Source organism: Schistocerca gregaria, chromosome 2, assembly GCF_023897955.1.
Source record: "Schistocerca gregaria isolate iqSchGreg1 chromosome 2, iqSchGreg1.2, whole genome shotgun sequence".
NCBI lineage: Eukaryota > Metazoa > Arthropoda > Insecta > Orthoptera > Acrididae > Schistocerca > Schistocerca gregaria.
The window spans coordinates 330,931,640-330,950,933 of NC_064921.1; the positions used below are offsets into that span (position 1 = coordinate 330,931,640).

At 45.7% G+C, this 19,294-nt stretch overlaps 1 protein-coding gene across 1 annotated transcript in view; it reads right to left on the reverse strand.

The window, feature by feature from the left end:
- Positions 1-19,294, reverse strand: part of LOC126336984 (cysteine-rich motor neuron 1 protein-like) — a 1,115,002-nt gene that overhangs the window by 723,831 nt on the left and 371,877 nt on the right. The window lies entirely within an intron of this gene.

Below are 19,294 nucleotides of genomic sequence, written 5' to 3' on the forward strand. Positions count from 1 at the left end.
GATGCAACCAAAATTGCGTCAGCACTACATCTACATCTATATCTACATATATACTCCGCTAGCCACCAAGCGGTGTGTGGCGGAGGGTACAATTCGCGCTAAAGTCATATTCCCCCCCCCCCCCCTCCCCCCTCTGTTCCACTCGCGGATCGCGCTAGGGAAAACGACTGTCTGAACGCCTCAGTATGAGCTCTTATTTCCCTTATCTTTGAGGACTACGACGCAATATGCCAAAATACGAGACGTTGTGACACCAGAGAATCAGCAACACCCCGCGCAGGAAATCAGTATGGTAATCTAGCCCTCGAAAATTCGTATACACAAAGTTTAACGGAATTTAAATGTAATCAACAATATTACCCCATGAGCTGCAGAATAACTGAATTATCGGTGCAATTTTGGAAACCACGCAAGAGCATTGTGTCCCTGCATCTCAGATGTGAGGTCTAGCGCATAGATGGCAGATCCCTCTACTTTTTATTTTGTTTTTAAAATTAGTACTTTTACCTATTATGTTAATTTCATTTTAAAGGCGGCTTACACATTCGAAGAAGGATAAAGATAATAAAAATGAAAAATGCTACAACGAACGAGAAGAATATCTGGTGTGCATTTTCAACTTTTCGCGGCGTAATGAATAGTTCACTAGATTTTGGCCATGCAGCCGCACAAATAAAATTTCTTCCACTGATATTTCGGCCGCGTATTGTCTGGCCATCCTCAGAGTAAGTCTTGCAACTTACTCTGAGGATGGCCGGACGATACGCACCCGAAATATCAGTGGAAGAAATTTTATCTGCGCGTCTGCAAGCCTGAAATTTAATAGACTGAGAAGAATATTATTTTTTTACCTGTTTATATATTTTTTCTTAACAAGAAGCAAGAGCGCCAGTTTGTACAGATGATCAAATGATTAGGTTTAGACAAAATATCAGAAATTGAAGAAAACAGATTGCAGCTGTCATAACTTTATTAACTAAGTTCACTTAACTGCTGGTTTCGGTGTCTCATTGGCATCATCTAAAAAAAAGTAAAATTAGTAAATAAAGTCACTTTTGTTTGTATCTATTTTTTCAAGTTTTCGAATAGCCGCAGTCCCAGTCCATTTGCACAAGATGGAATTGCAGAAACTAAATATCAGAACTGTTTGTCCTTATAAACAAGCAGACATTTCATTTTTAGAAGAAAGAGACACATAAAGGATTTCAGAAGAAGGAAGAAGTACTTTACATTTGAAGAAGGAGGAATACATAGTTATCAAAATGGACTTTACTATATTATTAGTTTATTTTCAGTTCAACGAAAGGAAAAAAAATTCCTTAGTATTAAATTAAGAAAAATTAATGTAAATAAATGAAAAAAAAAGAAGCTGTCAAATCAAACGAAATAGTTACGCCAGTCAGTTTCGTTCACATTTCAACATACTTGTTATGTTTCAACAAACAAGATAAAAGGCGCAGGTGCCAAACCGAGGAAACAGGGAAAAGAGGTGTAGTGTGTTTGTCATAAAAAAAGGGATATCTCAGTCATAAGAGAATTGCCAGCAAAAGTCAAGGTCCCGGGATCGAGATGCGGCCCGCACAGATTTAGTCTGCTAGGAAGTTTCGAAAACGGCGCACACTTGACTGGAGAGTGAAAAATTCATCAGGGATTATGCTGTGACTTCCGACAATCAAACTTAACATTTTTCCAGTACTTTTGAGGTCATTACCTTCAATTAAATAACCTGGCAATGGTAGAAGTTAAAGAACATGACTTACGATTACTTCAAACTTATCTTCACAGGGTTACATGTGCCCCTATCGTGTCGTTGCGGATGAGAGTATGGAACATGTGTGGTGTGTATGATGATATGTCTACGGTGGGTATTGTTTTGGACGGAAAGCAGGCACTTTCCCGTATATATTATACGTATTATTTACAGGAAACATGATAGGCCTCTGTGAGGTCTCAATCAACATGTGAGTCATTTTCCCAGAGCGGTATCCGCGCCGGTGACATCGCGTTTTACGCGTCAGCTCACTTCCTTGTCATAAGAGAGGCATAATAATATTTTCTGTGCATTGCAGTCATCTTAAAGAAATCCACTTACACTGTGAGAACTTGAAGCCAGCCTTCTCAACCGGAGCTTCCAACCAATAATGCCATAAGTTTACGTAGCACCTCAGTGGGGCTGTTAGTTCAACCTACTGGCCCACAATTTCGCTGGGGTAAGATGTGCCTCGTAAATGTGGGACATTGGTTCAGTGTGCAAAATATGGAAGGAATCGGCCATAACGTTTTTACTAATTTCACCACAGGGCACAATGATTGCTACGTTTTGTAAAGGAATTTCCTAGGAGTTGCTTAAGTGATTAACGAAAAACGTGAGATACTGGGATGATCCGATATGAATGGGAACCACACTCTTGTTGAGTGCGAGTTCAGGATTGATACTTGCCGTGAACTTTTTAAGTTAAGCGAACAGCGAACAAAATATTTGACAAAACTTCCTATGCAAGCGGCCGAGTGCGCAAAAATGACGGCAGTCGCAGAGTTTCAGACCCAGTCGTGCGATAGTTTGTATATCGGTACAACTTCATTTTAAACTCTGGGAATAAATGTTTGGGAGCGATAACCGTAAAATAATTTGGATTAGTTGAGCAAATGCAGAATGCTACAGTAGCATCATTAAAGCCGTTATCGTCACTGTAATTATCAGCTGTCCCACGTACAGCTTCCAATTAAACAACCCAGTATTTGCTTTTGGATAAACATGTGTTTTATCTCGCGTGGACACCGGGCAGCCCTCTGAAAAAACAAACTTCCTGAAATATATGATTGCCTTTATTTCTGCATTCTTCTATGCTTCAAAGTTTACTTGTGTGCGAGCTTATAACGGAGAATATTTATGTCGAAGAAAACAGAATAAATTAGCTCTCAGTATTCTTGTAATATTATGGAACAGATATCTAATATGCTCCCGATAGAAAAAGACAAGACCGTTTCCAAGAATCTTTTATATCGGAAATAAATATTAGCGTAATAATTAAACCACAACTATCTTCAGCCTCATCGTCAACGTCAAGAGGTCTGTAATTTTTGTGACATAGGGAATGAAGAGGAAAGGATTCGTAATTAGCGTGAAATACTGTCTATAACTGGGAAAGCTGGCCGGAGTGGTCAAGCGGTTCTAGGCGCTACAGTTTGGAACCGCGCGACCGCTACGGTCGGAGGTTCGTGTCCTGTCTCGGGCATGGATGTATGTGATGTCCTTAGGTTAGTTAGATTTGAGTAGTTCTAAGTTCTAGGGGACTGATGATCTCAGAAGTTAAGTCCCATAGAGCTCAGAGCCACTTGAACCATTTGTAACTGGGAAAAGGAAGGGACGAGGAAAAAACTCGTCGACGTCCAGATCACTACACAAAAGTAATAGCTTAGTTGGACAATGCTGGAGAAGGGAAGGCGATAAAATGTGATCTCTTTGAATGAACCACCTGGTTATTTGTCTGAAGTGATTGCAAAGTATTACGGAAAAACTAGATGAGGATAGCCGGGGAAGGACTGGAACCCCACTCCTCCCTAAAGGTAACTTCATTCCTTTCAGCACTGAACCAGTAGTCTATGCATCCACAAAAGACAAAGATTGTCCTTAAAATACACTCCTGGAAATTGAAATAAGAACACCGTGAATTCATTGTCCCAGGAAGGGGAAACTTTATTGACACATTCCTGGGGTCAGATACATCACATGATCACACTGACAGAACCACAGGCACATAGACACAGGCAACAGAGCATGCACAATGTCGGCACTAGTACAGTGTATATCCACCTTTCGCAGCAATGCAGGCTGCTATTCTCCCATGGAGACGATCGTAGAGATGCTGGATGTAGTCGTGTGGAACGGCTTGCCATGCCATTTCCACCTGGCGCCTCACTTGGACCAGCGTTCGTGCTGGACGTGCAGACCGCGTGAGACGACGCTTCATCCAGTCCCAAACATTCTCAATGGAGGACAGATCCGGAGATCTTGCTAGCCAGGGTAGTTGACTTACACCTTGTAGAGCACGTTGGGTGGCACGGGATACATGCGGACGTGCATTGTCCTGTTGGACAACAAGTTCCCTTGCCGGTCTAGGAATGGTAGAACGATGGGTTCGATGACGGTTTGGATGTACCGTGCACTATTCAGTGTCCCCTCGACGATCACCAGAGGTGTACGAGCGGTGTAGGAGATCGCTCTCCACACCATGATGCCGGGTGTTGGCCCTGTGTGCCTCGGTCGTATGCAGTCCTGATTGTGGCGCTCACCTGCACGGCGCCAAACATGCATACGACCATCATTGGCACCAAGGCAGAAGCGACTCTCATCGCTGAAGACGACACGTCTCCATTCGTCCCTCCATTCACGCCTGTCGCGACACCGCTGGAGGCGGGCTGCACGATGTTGGGGCGTGAGCGGAAGACGGCCTAACGGTGTGCGGGACCGTAGCCCAGCTTCATGGAGACGGTTGCGAATGGTCCTCGCCGATACCCCAGGAGCAACAGTGTCCCTAATTTGCTGGGAAGTGGCGGTGCGGTCCCCTACGGCACTGCGTCGGATCCTACGGTCTTGGCGTGCATCCGTGCGTCGCTGCGGTCCGATCCCAGGTCGACGGGCACGTGCACCTTCCGCCGACCACTGGCGACAACATCGATGTACTGTGGAGACCTCACGCCCCACGTGTTGAGCAATTCGGCGGTACGTCCACCCGGCCTCCCGCATGCCCACTATACGCCCTCGCTTAAAGTCCGTCAGCTGCACATGCGGTTCACGTCCACGCTGTCGCGGCATGCTACCAGTGTTAAAGACTGCGATGGAGCTCCGTATGCCACGGCAAACTGGCTGACACTGACGGCGGCGGTGCACAAATGCTGCGCAGCTAGCGCCATTCAACGGCCAACACCGCGGTTCCTGTTGTGTCCGCTGTGCCGTGCGTGTGATCATTGCTTGTACAGCCCTCTCGCAGTGTCCGGAGCAAGTATGGTGGGTCTGACACACCGGTGTCAATGTGTTCTTTTTTCCATTTCCAGGAGTGTATATGGTATAAAGCAAAGGAGAGTACTGGTTTTCTCACGAAAATGATCACTTTCCTGCTTGCCACCTCATGTACTGCGGGAAATGATAGCATCATTCACAAAACATAAGAGTAGCAGCAGAGAATCGGCTGTACTATGTAGATTACCACTGGGTACACCTTCCGACCTGCACTTGCTTTTATTAGTGAGATTCACTTTCGACTTCTGTAGTTTAGTATCTAGAATTTGACTAAAGATACACATACGAGGGCGTGCTGAAGAGTACAGCCTCCGAATTTTTTATGCGAAAACTCTTAGAGCACTTAAAATAAGACAAACCTTATTGACATTCTACATCTTTACTATCCATGTTTCATGTCTCCCAGTGAAACACCAGTTTGTTCAAAATGGTTCAAATGGCTCTGAGCACTATGGGACTTCTGGGGTCATCAGTCCCCTAGAACTTAGAACTACTTAAACCTAACTAACCTAAGGACATCACACGCATCCATGCCCGAAGCAGGATTCGAACCTGCGACCGTAACGGTCGCGCGACTAGACACTGTAGCGCCTAGAATCGCTCGGCCACTCCGGCCGGCACCAATTCGTTGATACCGTCATCTTAGATTGTTTGACTTTCATGACGGAACTCAACCTCACCTCTGCTTGCACCGTTTGATCACTAGCAAAGTGAAGTCCTCGGAGTCGTTCTTTAAGTTTTGGAAACAGATGAAAATCGGATGTGGCTATGTCATGACTGTATGGAGGGTAATCAATGGCAGTGAACCAAAGGCGTCGGATTGTTGCAGATGCCACACTGCTCTTGCGTAGTCTGGCATTGTAATGCTGAAGGAGAGGGCGCTCCGTGTGTGGACGAGCTCTTCGAACTCGAAACTCAATTACAACACGCTCTTTCTCACTCACCTACCTTATTACGTCACACACTGCCATGTTACACGCTAGAATTCGGAGCCCTCTACCGGCAGAAGCTTGCAGCTTGCTCCAGCAAAGCCTACTGAGTAATATTCTGAATCCACATCTACATCTACAATGAAACGCGAAAGAAACTGGTATAGGCATGCGTATTCAAATACAGAGATGCGTAAATAGGCAGAATACGGCGCTGCGGTTGGCAACGCCTATATAAGACAATAAGTGTCTGGCGCATTTGTTAGATCGGTTACTGCTGCTACTATATGAGGTTATCAAGATTTAAGTGAGTTTAAACGTGGTGTTATAGTTGGTGCACGAACGATGGAACATAGCATCTCCGACGTAGCGATGAAGTGGGGATTTTCCGCTACCAGCATTTCACGAGTGTGCCGTGAATATCAAGATTCCGGTAAAACATCAAATCTCCGACATCGCTGAAGAGTATCGTTCAACGTGATAGAAATACAATCCTTCCGCAAACTGCTACAGATTTGAACGCTGGGTCACCAACAAGCGTCAGAGTGCGAAGCATTCAACGAAACATCACCGATAAGGGCTTTCGGAGCCGAATACCCAATCTTCTACCCTTGATGACTGCACGGCACGTATCTTTACGTCGGCCGGTGTGGCCGAGCGGTTCTAGGCGCTTAAGTCTGAAATCGCGTGACCGCTACGGTCGCAGGTTCGAATCCTCTCTCGGGCACGTATGTGTGTGATGTTCTTAGGTTAGTTAGGTTTAAGTAGTTCTACGTTCTAGGGTACTGATGACTGCAGATGTTAAGTCAGATAGTGCTTAGAGCCATTTGAACCAGAGACATAAAGCTTTACGCCTCGCCTGGGTCCGTCAACACCGACATTGGACTGATGGTGACTGGAAACATGTTGCCTGGTTTCAAATTGTATCGAGCGGATGGACATGTACCGATATGGAGACAACCTCATGGGTTCATGGACCGTGCATATCAGGAGGGGACTGTTCAAAGCTGGTGGAGGGTCTATAATGGTGTGGAGCATGTGAGTTGGAGTGATATGGAACTCCTGATAGGTCTACATACGACTCTGACAAGTGACACGAACGTAAGCATACTGTATGCTCACCTACATCTATTCATGTCCATTGTGAATTCTGACGGACCTGGGCAATTCCAGCAGCACACTGCGTGGCGGAGGGAGCGCTGTACCACTGCTAGACACTTCCTTTCCTGCTCCGCTCGCAGGTAGAGCGAGGGAGAAACGACTGTCTAAAAGCCTCCGTATGAGCCCTAGCTTCTTGTATCTTATCTTCGTGGTTCCCGTGCGAAAAGCATGTTGGTGGCAGTAGGATCGTTCTGCAGTCAGCTTCAAATGCCGTCAAATAAATCGCTTCTTTCCACTTCACGAAAATGACCACACCGTTTTCCGTTTCCCTCCAACATGTTTTACATACCGTCAGCTGATAGGGTTGCCATCTGCCGTCTGTTTGTGGTTATTGCACGTTGACGTCGAACATAGGGAACAGCCACATCATTGTGACCTGACCGTGTAGAAGTCTGTGGGACTGACATCCAATAAGACTAAGATGCGACATTTACTGTGTAGGAAGAAGAGCAGCACGATTTGTCACAGGTTTGTTGAGTCATGAAAGAACGTCACGGAAATTCTGATAAACCTGAACTTAAATTATGCATACATGTAAGTCATTCCGTGCTACTGCAGCTCTACGCGGGAGTTCATCGATGGTGGTGGATGGAGGTTGTGGTAATCCAAACTCTCGGTAGCGAATGGGCTGCTGTTGCCAGTGAGTGAGAGATCTGCAGGACGTGATGCGAGGGAACAGACGAGCACCCTCTGTGAGATAGCACATGCGGCCTTGCGTTATGTTATTAAAAAATAATATTGCGGAGACCTCAGATATACGACACAACCATCAGTCTTAGCACGTAGCTGCTAATTTGGACAGCAGCCGCAAGTGCTAGGGTAGTATGATGAGAAATACAATATTACAACGTTCGTTCTCCTTAGGGCGTTCACACAGGAATACCTCCACCATGATGCTCAAGGCCGTCACTTGTCAAAAAAGACGACCTCGTACCTGTTGCTTGTTCACTGTTGCTGTTGATCGCACCAATAGCGGCACACCTTTCTGTACTGGTGCGTCAGCGGAAGCCACAACCATGATCGCCGTGCTGGTGATCCGTGGTGCCCCAGGAGTGGTCTGACTGTCCGTATGGACATTTGTGTTGATGGAAACAAGTCAGCTTCCAGACGAGCTACGTGACGTGGCTCTACAATCCTCCACAGAGGAGCGTACTCTCTCTTAGACGCTAGTCGAATGGAGTAATTGGGATCCTACCTGACACTGAGTACGGGCTCTCTTGAAACCATCAATTCCATATACGCAAGACAGTCGTGGGATACCCATCAACTTAGCGATAATACCATGGAACGATACACTGCGGTCTCAGTATGCCACGATCCCACTGCCGTCGAATTGCAACACTTGTTGATAGACATTTATCTATCTAACACGGGGTCTCACAACCAACCAAAGTACAATACGATTTCTCCATAAGAAACCCGTAGCGTACTCTTTAGATATATAACATTGCGTATCTGGCATTACTCGTGTCTACTTTCTCTAAGCCACGCGGGATTGCAGTGCGGTCTACGACGTCTTGCCACGATTCGCGCGGCTGCCCCCGTCGGAGGTTCGAGTCCTCCCTCGGGCATGGGTGTGTGTGTTGTCCTTAGTGAAAATTAGTTTAAGTTAGCTTAAGTAGTGCATAGGGACAGATGACCTCAGCAGTTTGGTCCCATAATCCTTACCACAAATTTCCACTTTACTTCCTCTAGCTGAGGTGAAATGTATATACAACCATAACCATACACACGGTCCAGTCACATTAATGTAATCACTGCGTTTGTTCGACGTCGACGTGCAGCAACCACTCACTGACGGCGGGTGGCAGCACTAGGAACGGGGGTATATAAAATGAATCGGGGAGGCACAGAATACATGCAGTCATTGACGTATTTGAGGAAACGAAGCGATTTATCTAGAGGGGCATGATCATTGACTTTCGGGCCAAGGGTGGAACAGTTTCCGGAATGGTGAAATTATACCGTGGATGGCAAAATGGTGCTATCGAAAACCGGCTCTGAGGTTACTGCGGTGCTATGAGGGCAGTAGATGACAGGGGTGAGTGACAGCTGCAGAGATATGTAAGGGCGAATAGACGTGTAGCTGTTGAACAACTGACTGCCTAGATGAACCAACAGTGGTTACCAACAGTGTCTCCTCAACGACCGTTCATAGAGCGTTGTCTCCTATGAGTCTCCGCTGTAGGCTTGTGCTTCTTACATCCATGCATCGGCAAAAGAGGCTGAAACTTGCAACTGGTCGTCCACTGACTGGCGGGAAGTGTTTTACGCTTCATCAGGCAGATGGCCGTTGGTGTGTGCAGTTCTGGAACAATCGTTAGAAGGGAAGGGTCAAGGCCAGAAGAGGGAATGTTATGGTCTGTGGTGGTCTTTCTGTAAGACACAACGGATCAATACAATTACGCATCTAGGGGACCATGTCCATCCCTACGTGCGGTTTGGTTTTTCCTCGGAGTGATGGCACCTACCAGCAGGACAATGAACGTGTCACACAGCTCGCAGTGTACTTGCACGGTTCAGAGAGCACCAGAATGCGTTTACTATACTCCCGTAGCCACCATATTCCCCTCATTTAAACACAATCGATAATCTGTGGGACGACCTGGATTGGGCTGTTCGCGCCTTGGGTCCTCAAACGAGAAACCTATCACGGCTGGCCACAGCACTGGAGTCGGCATGCCTCCTCATCACTGCAGTGCCTTCCAGAACCTCAGTGATTCTCTTCCTGCACGTCTGTGCTGCAAAAGGTGGTCATTAACGTTTTTGACAAGGGGACACATTGATGTGACTTGACCATGAAAAAGCCAGTCTGGTGCTTGTCTCGTGGTTTTAGTGGCCTATGATGTAAATAAATAACTAGGTTATTCCTGCACAAAATAGTATAAGCAATTCACCGACTTTTGTGAACCAGAATTCTTTACATGAAATGCCGCAGAGTTCTCTGCAACGCTACCAACAGCTTTAAACGTTGGCTCGTAACGTCGTGTACATAAAAAAAGCGCTAGTTGACATAAGGCCTGGCTGTGTGTCTGGTTTGCGGTGAGTTACGGGTTGCTCAGCGGCGTGTGCAGGCCGGCGGCAGGTTGCTCTGTGGGTGACCACCACTCGCGCACGCCAGTAGCCGGCAGGGGTCGGAGGCGAGAGCGGCGGCGTGACCTCTGCGCCAGCGGCCGGCAAGCTGCGCGCGCATCTCACTGCTGGGACCCGTCCCTCGCTGTCGCACGCACATCTACGTCGGCACGCTACCGGACTATACGGAACAAAGTTTATGGAGTCTCCACCGTCGTCCATTACCTGTGTCAACGCACACGAGCACTCCCGCCAGCAAAGCTACAAGAAATCGACTCTGGTGGAAAGTCTCTGACTTTCTAGCTGGAGAAAACTGGTACTCGTGAAGCCGGCCGCTGTGGCCGAACGGTTCTAGGCGCTTCAGTCCGGAACTGCGCTGCTGCTACGGTCTTAGGTTCGAATCCTGTCTCGGGCATGGATGTGTGTGATGTCCTTAGGTTAGTTAGGTTTAAGTAGTTCTAAGTCTAGGGGACTGATGACCTCAGATGTTAATTAAGTCCCATAGTGCTTAAGCCATTTGAACCAAGCACTCATGAATCTTACGGCTTTAACACGACTGGGAATAGATAATCGACACAGTGGGACTTCATCCGTCGGGAGGACCCACCAGAGTGCGGTGCTTGCGTTGCACTGCTGTCGTGTGTGGTGTCACCGCCAGACACCACACTTGCTAGGTGGTGGTCTTTAAATCGGCCGCGGTCCGTTAGTATACGTCGGACCCGCGTTTCGCCCCTATCAGTGAACTGCACACCGAGCGCCGCCACACGGCAGGTCTAGTCTAGAGAGACTCCCTAACACTCGCCCAGATGGACAGCCGACTTTGCTAGCGATGTTTCACTGTCTACACACGCTCTCATTTGCAGAAAAGACAGTTTAGCAAAGTCTTCAGCTACGTCATTGCTACGACCTATCAAGGCGCCATATTCAATTACTATAACTACTTCAATAATGTATTCTGAACAGATAATATTGTGAATCATGTACCGTCAAGAGCGACGTTCATCATTAATGGATTAAAGTTAAGTATCAAACTAATTATGTCAGCTTTCTGAATTCTCATTCCTTGTCATATTCCAGACCTCACGTCAGTATAGTTCTTCCCTGCTCACGCTATCCTGCTTGAGCTAAAACGCGTGCATTTCGGCCTCCACTCGTAACACGGTGTTGGCTCTTCTGCCAACACAAAATCGTGTGCCACATTCCACTACATTTTGTTTTATATTCTGAACATCAATGCAGGTGAATCACCTAAAACTTGTGACGCTTATATTGCGAAAATAGAAAGTGCTGTCGATCTGCGGTTTTCACTGAATAGGTCGGTAGTCAGGCTCTCGTGTTGTTAGCCATTAACAGATTGTAATAATATTTAGAAAGTGTATTCTTGAAATGGAATAATGCCTACTGACACCAACGGACAAACAGGGGGTTAAATTAGAATGTCAGAGGTAATTGCTGCAGGATTCTAGTGCTAGTTGTTTACGACATAAAGTATTTGAAAAGTTTCCATATAGACACTTGTTTGTGCCATCAACCTGCGTAGTTGTTAGGTTAGATGTCGTTATGTTTGCTCACGGTGTGCTTGTATGTTCCTTGAGTGCATTGCGACTTGCTAGTCAGTTGATGTGTGACAGTCCTAGCTGTAGATCGTGAGTCGAAGGGATTTGCCAATGCAGATAAAGCCGAAATGCTCGTGGTGTTTGGAGAGTGTAGAAAGAATACAGTTCGTTCTTGTACAGTGTATGCGGCGTGATATCCCAATAGATGTCAACCATCTCCACATTTATTCATCAGTCTCTTCAAACAGTTACGTGAAAGTGGTAGTGTAACACCTAAACAATGTAATAGAAGGACACAAGTGTGACAGAAGAGGGAGAAATTAACGTTCTTACTGCTGTTGCAGTTGCTCCGCACGTTAACTCCCGCGCGATCGCACAACAAAGTGGCATGAGTCATACAAGTGGCCTGTATATCCTCCATCGACATACTGTAGGTTCCATTCCTACCACACCTCTCTCCATCAAGAGTTGCATGCAAACGCTTATGAGAATCGTGTCAACTTCTGTTGATGGACATTACGACAGGATACTTCAAATGTATCTTGTATCTTGGTTAGTGATGAAACCACATTTATCAATCATGGCCAGGTAAACAGCCGAAACATGCACTATTGGTCTGTTGACTCCCCGTTGGCTTGTCAGGTGGAGCGTCAGCGTCTGTGGAGTGTAATCGCGTGTTATTGGATAGCGAACCATCAGCTCATAGGTCCGTTCTTCATAGACGGAACACTGAAAGAGCACAAACATCGCAGCCTTCTAACAGACCATCTTCCACGGATGCTAGAAAACGTTCCTCTGCAGACTTGGAGTAACTTGTGGTATTAACATGATGACTGTCCAGCACATAGTGTGTGCCTTCACGAACTGTTTCCAAATCTTTGGACTGGACGCAGAGGACCTGTACCTTGGCCGACCTATTACCGGATTTGACGTCTGCAGACTTTTGTCTGTGGGGAAACCTGAAAGACGCTATCGACAAGGACATACCAACTACACCCAACAATATGCAACCAAGTTTTACTGCAGCCTGTTCGGACATCACTGCTGAAATACTAGCACGTGTGCTGCAGTCATTCCATACCAGACTGGAAGCGTCTTTTGCCGGTGCCGATTGTCATTTTGAACACAACCTGTGATGGTAAATTGTCTCGTAATGAGTCAGACTCCACAAAACCAATGTATGCATTTGTGTTGTTCTTTAGTGTGTGCTACCACAGGTATTGTATACGTATCGTTGGGGGAACTATTCAGTATACAATGTCCCGTAAACGAATCGCACTAGAAATCCTGCAACAAACACCACTTACATTCTAACTTATCCTCCTTTTGGTTTGTTGATGTAATTATCCATAGTTCCATTTCCAAAAGTGTATATTAGCACAAAAATACACTTTATAAGTATTATTACAGCCTGTTCATTGGCTAACAATACTAGCGCTCGACTACGAATTCATTGTATGAAAAACTCACCTTTCATTTCCTTTCCCGCGTGGTGTAGCCGCGTAGTCTGGGGCACCTTGCCAAGGTCCGGTGGTTCCACCCGGCGGAGGTTCGAGTCCTCCCTCGGGAATGGGTGTGTGTGTTGTCCTTAGCGTAAGTTAGTTTAAGTTAGATTAAATAGTGCGCAAGCTTAGAGACCGATGACCCCAGCAGTTTGGTCCCATACCATAAGACATCACAAATTTCAATTTCATTTCCTTTCCGGAATATTTGCGGTGCAAGTTTTAGGTGATTCGCCCTATATTTTGATCCTCTATATATTTCTTCCATCTTTCACCCTTCCATAATTATTTTAAATGGAATGAGACGGATAAGTAAAAGATTTTAAAGTTTCGTTTGTCTTCATGACTCCTGTACAAATTATTGGGTAGGTTACTTTAACGTAAATTACGATTATGAACAAGTGGATTCTATTACTTAAATAGCTGTTAAAGTTTGCCGGGCGCTGGCAGTTGTGTCGAAACGTATTGCAGAATGAAGTATGGAATAATACCAGCGCATTAGTGAAGTAAGAATGTATTTCATACAATTATTTCAGTTACATGGATTTCAGCATGAAATCAGCGGTGGTTTTGTCGGGAAAGCCATTCTAAAATTCACCTTAAATGGTTTGAAGGAAATTAAGGCACAGCGGTAAAGTCAGATGTAATTGTAAACAACGCTCTTTCCTAATACGAGTCCACTGCTTCAGACCACTATGGGTGTCACCCAGTAGGTTAGATTGATTGCCGTCCCCCTGTGTTTCAGTTACGTCTATCGTTCATTTTGTTTCGGCTCGACGGCTTTGGGAAGTACGCTGCCAGCGTTTGGTGCCTAACTGTCCTTTATACATCAACTCAAATCATGCGAAGTGCGAGTAGATTTTTTTTCCTGGGTGTGCCATTGCTGTTATGTTCTAAAATCTTGCTGCCCCTGCATAGTAAGATTAATTTCTGTTAGTGTGCCTCATTATGTGCATTTTATATTTAAATAATCTCGTCGATGTCTTGTCCTACATGGCATGGGAGAATACCCTTGTCCAGCGCAGGGAGCACAAGCGCAAATACAATACAATCACTTCACGCTTTCTCATACAGTTGTTCGTATTCTTCATTGGTAAGATAATGCATACCTGAACTGCTAAGATGCAAACACTGTTGTTGTTGTTGTTGTTGTGGTCTTCAGTCCGGAGACTGGTTTGATGCAGCTCTCCATGCTACTCTATCCTGTGCAAGCTTCTTCATCTCCTATTTGATTTTGTGTTTATAACCCTGTAGTCAGCTGACCAAACACTATGAATTATAATTTCTTTGTACAAGTATATTCATATCTTGGCACATGTTATACAGTGTGATTATTCATTAACGTATTCACTTCACCTGGAGATGATGGGTATGAAAGTGATCGAAACATTGGAACAAGACGACGTAACCACTCGGCTGATAACCCGAGAAGATTTTATCATCTTACTCAGTATTACTTACAATTAATTTCATAATTATCTACCGTATAAACAGGGACTAATTACCTTTGATGTATTTGATAAACACTGACGAAATCTTTGTCCTTTTTAAGGGAGAAACATTCAACACTGGAGAAATTTTTAAGGAAAATGACATTATAACTTTCTAATCGGTCGCTGAGTAACCTGTTGCCACTGACGAAGATTACAGTTTTTTTATGTGTGAGCTAGATGTTCTTTGTCAATTTTATGTTATATACTTGTATGAAGATCGTTTGATTGTTATGGAATGGGTACCTAATGTCATAAATGTGCATAGCTTCTGATGATTAGAATAATTATTTGTGTGACATGTACTTTTGTGTACACTGTATCTCCTTTGAAAGCCTCTCCACAAAACCACGATCCTAAACCGAGATTGGTTCCAGCGGCAGAGACAGAAGTTTGCTCTCTCGCTGCAAATAACCCCGTGCCACCACGACAGTGATTAATGCAGAATCCCACGCCAACTACTTAGCGTCCGCTACAGGGAAGCCAGTTTCTCGCTGCGCGTTCCTAGCTGTCGGAATTCGCGCGCAGCCCACTCTCGGTAGTAAAAGTTTCACAGTCAGAGTGAGGCTCTAAGTGGGGTTCCAATACCGGACGGGAGCAGCGCGTTGCTGATGGCCGTCTCACAGGATGCTCTCACAGGTATCCGCAGACGCAGCGTGTGGGGAACTCTCGACGCGCATTGAACACTCTTACTATCCGAGAAAACTTTTGTTGTTCCTCGTGAAATAAAACGAGGAAGTTAGTCTGTCACTGGCCATCATCGACAAGCTACAGTTTTGAATCGGATCCTACGTCATGCCTCATACAGCTGTAGAAGGCTGAGACAGAAATACAGAATGTACCACAAAGGGGTTTACACTGTTTGAACTGAGGAGCTATTGATGATAACCTGATACAGTTGTGAGTAAATGGTGCTTTCATGACTCGTATGCGTAGCCATTCATTTACTTTTCTCATGTTTCTTTTCAGTTGGCAATAAGTACACTTCAATAACAAGATGGCTGTAAACATATCCCCGGAGCCAAGAAAGCAGATTTTAAAAAGTCATTGGAAAAGGGAAAACGTGAAAGAGGCGCAGTGACGATGGCAGGCAGCGATTGATACTGTACCGCCGTCACGTGCAACGATAAAGAAATTACTCGGCGGACTTGAGAATGAAGGAAGTGCGCGTATTCTGAAGAAGGGACGGTGTGGCAGAAAAGAATGAGTAGCGGACGTAGGAGGGGTGGACGCGGTGGTACAAGTTTTCACAAGATCCTCGAAGAAGTCCATACGGCAAGCTGAGTGTGCATCAGGTGTAATCAAATGAAGCGTTCAACGCATTTTAAAGCAAGCTGAGTGGTAACCTTATATTTCCAGGCTGCTTCAAGTGATGGACGAGGACGATCCGAATAAGTGCATCGAAATTTGTGAATAGATTTGCGATAGTGAACAGTTGACTCGTAACATTTTTTGGTCTGATAAGGCGACGTTTATATTCAATGGAACCCTCAATCGCTGTGTATTTACTGGGTACGAAATAATTTACATGTTACGGGAGAACGAGCTGTTAATTTACCTGGGTGTTCAGTGTGATGTTGTATGTCTGTCAGAGGACTTGTAGGGCCGCTCTGTTTTGAAGGATCAGTGACAGGCGTAACGTACTTTACCGTGCTGCAGAAACGATTTGTACCAGTCGGTCACCAACTGTGCCGACATGAAGATTTTTATATTTTGTGTATTTTTTATTTTGCCGGCCGCGGTGGTCTCACGGTTCTAGGCGCGCAGTCCGGAACTGTGCGACTGCTACGGCCGCAGGTTCGAATCCTGTCTCGGGCATGGATGTGTGTGATGTCCTTAAGTTAGTTAGGTTTAAGGAGTTCTAAGTTCTAGGGGACTGATAACCACAGCAGTTGAGTCCCTTACTGCTCAGAGACCTTTTTTATTTTTTCCCCCAAGAAGACGCTGCGCCGTCAGGTTACCACCGAGACGTGCGGCAATTGTTCAAATATGTGTGTGGAATCTTACGGGCGTTAACTGCTAAGGTCATCAGTCCCTAAGCTTGCACACTACTTAACCTAAATTACCCTAAGGACAAACACACACACACCCATGCCCGTGGGAGGACTCGAACCTCCGTCGTCCGATCACGACTGCAACGCCTGAGACCGCTCGGCTGATCCCGCACGTGCGGCACTTCCTGGACGAAACATTTATTGAGAGGTGGATAGGGCGACAAGGAAGTGTTGAGTTTCCACCCAATGTAGCATCGCAACTTAGGCGCTTCCGCCGGAGCCGGTGCGTCGACGAAGTTCACTGCGGGTGCCACGAACGGTGTTTTGAACATGGCCACCAATAGGATAATCTGATCAATGAAGGACCTCCAGTGCCCGATAAACGAAAGCCGCCGTGACGGTGTTATAAGCAGCGGGCACTGGGGAGCAGTCTTCCAGTTCGGGACGATAACCTCTCACATTCTTTCCTTTATTACCTTCTTCCTCCTCCTTCTCTCTCAATCAACTATCCTTTGTTTAGTTTCCTATGTTTATGTCACTTCATTTAGATTTACGACCACTGGAAACCGTGCCTGATGGGGCTGCGGGCGCGACACGCGGGAACAAAGTGTACAAGCGGTGCACAGACGTGAGATGAATCATTCTAGCGACGATACTGGCTACAAATGGGGAAATCCACCGACATGAACGACTTTGATAAAGAGCAGTTTGTTATGGTTCTGCGTCTGGAAAAAGAAAATGGTTCAAATGGCTCTGAGCAGTATGGGACTTAACATCCGAGGTCATCAGTCCTCTAGAACAACTTAAACCTAACTAACCTAAGGACATCACACACATCCATGCCCGAGGCAGGATTCGAACCTGCGACCGGAGCAGTCGCGCGGTTCCGGACTGAAGCACCTAGAACCGATCGGTCACCGCGGCCAGCTCTGTGTCTGGAAACGAGCTTGTCGGAAACAGTGGATAATGTCGTCTCATGATCATTTATGGAAAGGGGTTGAAGCACCTAGAATCCACAATGTGTTGCAGGTCACATAGAGCGCATAGGTCGGAAGCTTGCCCCCTATGTGGAGCAGGATAGGAGACTTTTTTTTTGCAGAGATGACGTCAGAGTACAATGCTGATAAAAGCACATGCGTTTCAGAGCACACCGTTCAGCGCACGTTTTTCAACACGGGGTTTCGCCGCAGAAAATTCCTCCGTGTTCTCATGTTGAGCATCGACCGAACTTCATCGTCAGTTACAACTGCAGCCAGTACAGGGCCTTCGGGGATTTGGCCAGCCATCAATGGAAATCCGTCGGCTTTTCGGGTGAATCACATTTTTGCTTCAGTAGGTCGATGGTTGTCTCCAGAAACGCCCTCATAGAGGTGAACAGCAGCTAGAACGCCACTCACGGAGGCTGGTGAGAGCAGTACTGTGCTACGGGTGACATTTTACTGCGCTTCCATGGGACCTGTGGTTGTAAACGAATGCACACTGATAATTGCGAACTAGCTACATCCCATCACGTTTGATGTCTTCCCCGACGCGAGTGTCATCTTACAGTAGCATAACTGTCGGTGTCTCGGAGCCATAACCGTGCTACAGAGGTTTGAGGAGCGTTATAGTGAACTCGTGTTGATGTCTCGGCGATCAGATTCATCTGACGTAAATCTTGTGGAAACCATTTGGGTTGCTGTCTGGCATACGTAACTCAGCAGCCCTCTATTTATGCGAATTACATGACTTGTGCGTAGAAATCTAATGCCACATATGTACCTTCACAAACCTACCAACAAACCGTCGGATCCGTGATAGGCAGTATCAGTGATGTATTTCGTTGCAAAGAAGGATGAACAAACTATTAAGCAGGTGGTCGTAATGTTTTGTCTCACATGTGTTTGTCGCTTTGTGGCCGCTTCCTGCAATTACCTAAGCAACGTTAATGCAAACCAAACGGGAGTGACTAGAACGTGAGACAGCTGCTGGTACAAAAGAAGCAGGATGTACGTGTTATTGCAAGGAAAATGGGGTAGCTAGATGGGACACTATTCTTAGCCCTTGCAGCAGCCAAAAACGCAGGTCACCGCGCATTTAAGTTCATTTGTAGTAATAACGAAGATAAACAATAATGACCATAATTATGGATCGCATGCAATGCGAAAATTCGTAATATTGACTTTATCGGTTGATTTTTAATCACACATTAGCTGTTAGTGCGGTTGCCTGCAGAGAGATCCGTAGATATGCCATCGGCACAGGCAGTTATCCGCAAATAGCGATTGGTTATAATTAAAGAGCAGCTACTCACAGAGGTCCAGTAATTATCGTGTGGCAACGAAACTTGGTAATATGCCAATACTTAGAGATTAGTTCCAATTTTGAGCACAAAGTGCAAACCTAGCGCTGAGAATACAAGAATGTTGTACAGGAAGATTTCCATGTATAATGGATTAGGAATTGGACACGGGCACAAAAAGTCAAACAAGTGAGGAAGGCATAATACTGATTTTATTATTAACCGCCATGTACAAAATTTGTTCAACATGAGCACCGGAGATGTCGAAGACATGCTGTAAGGCGCCAGT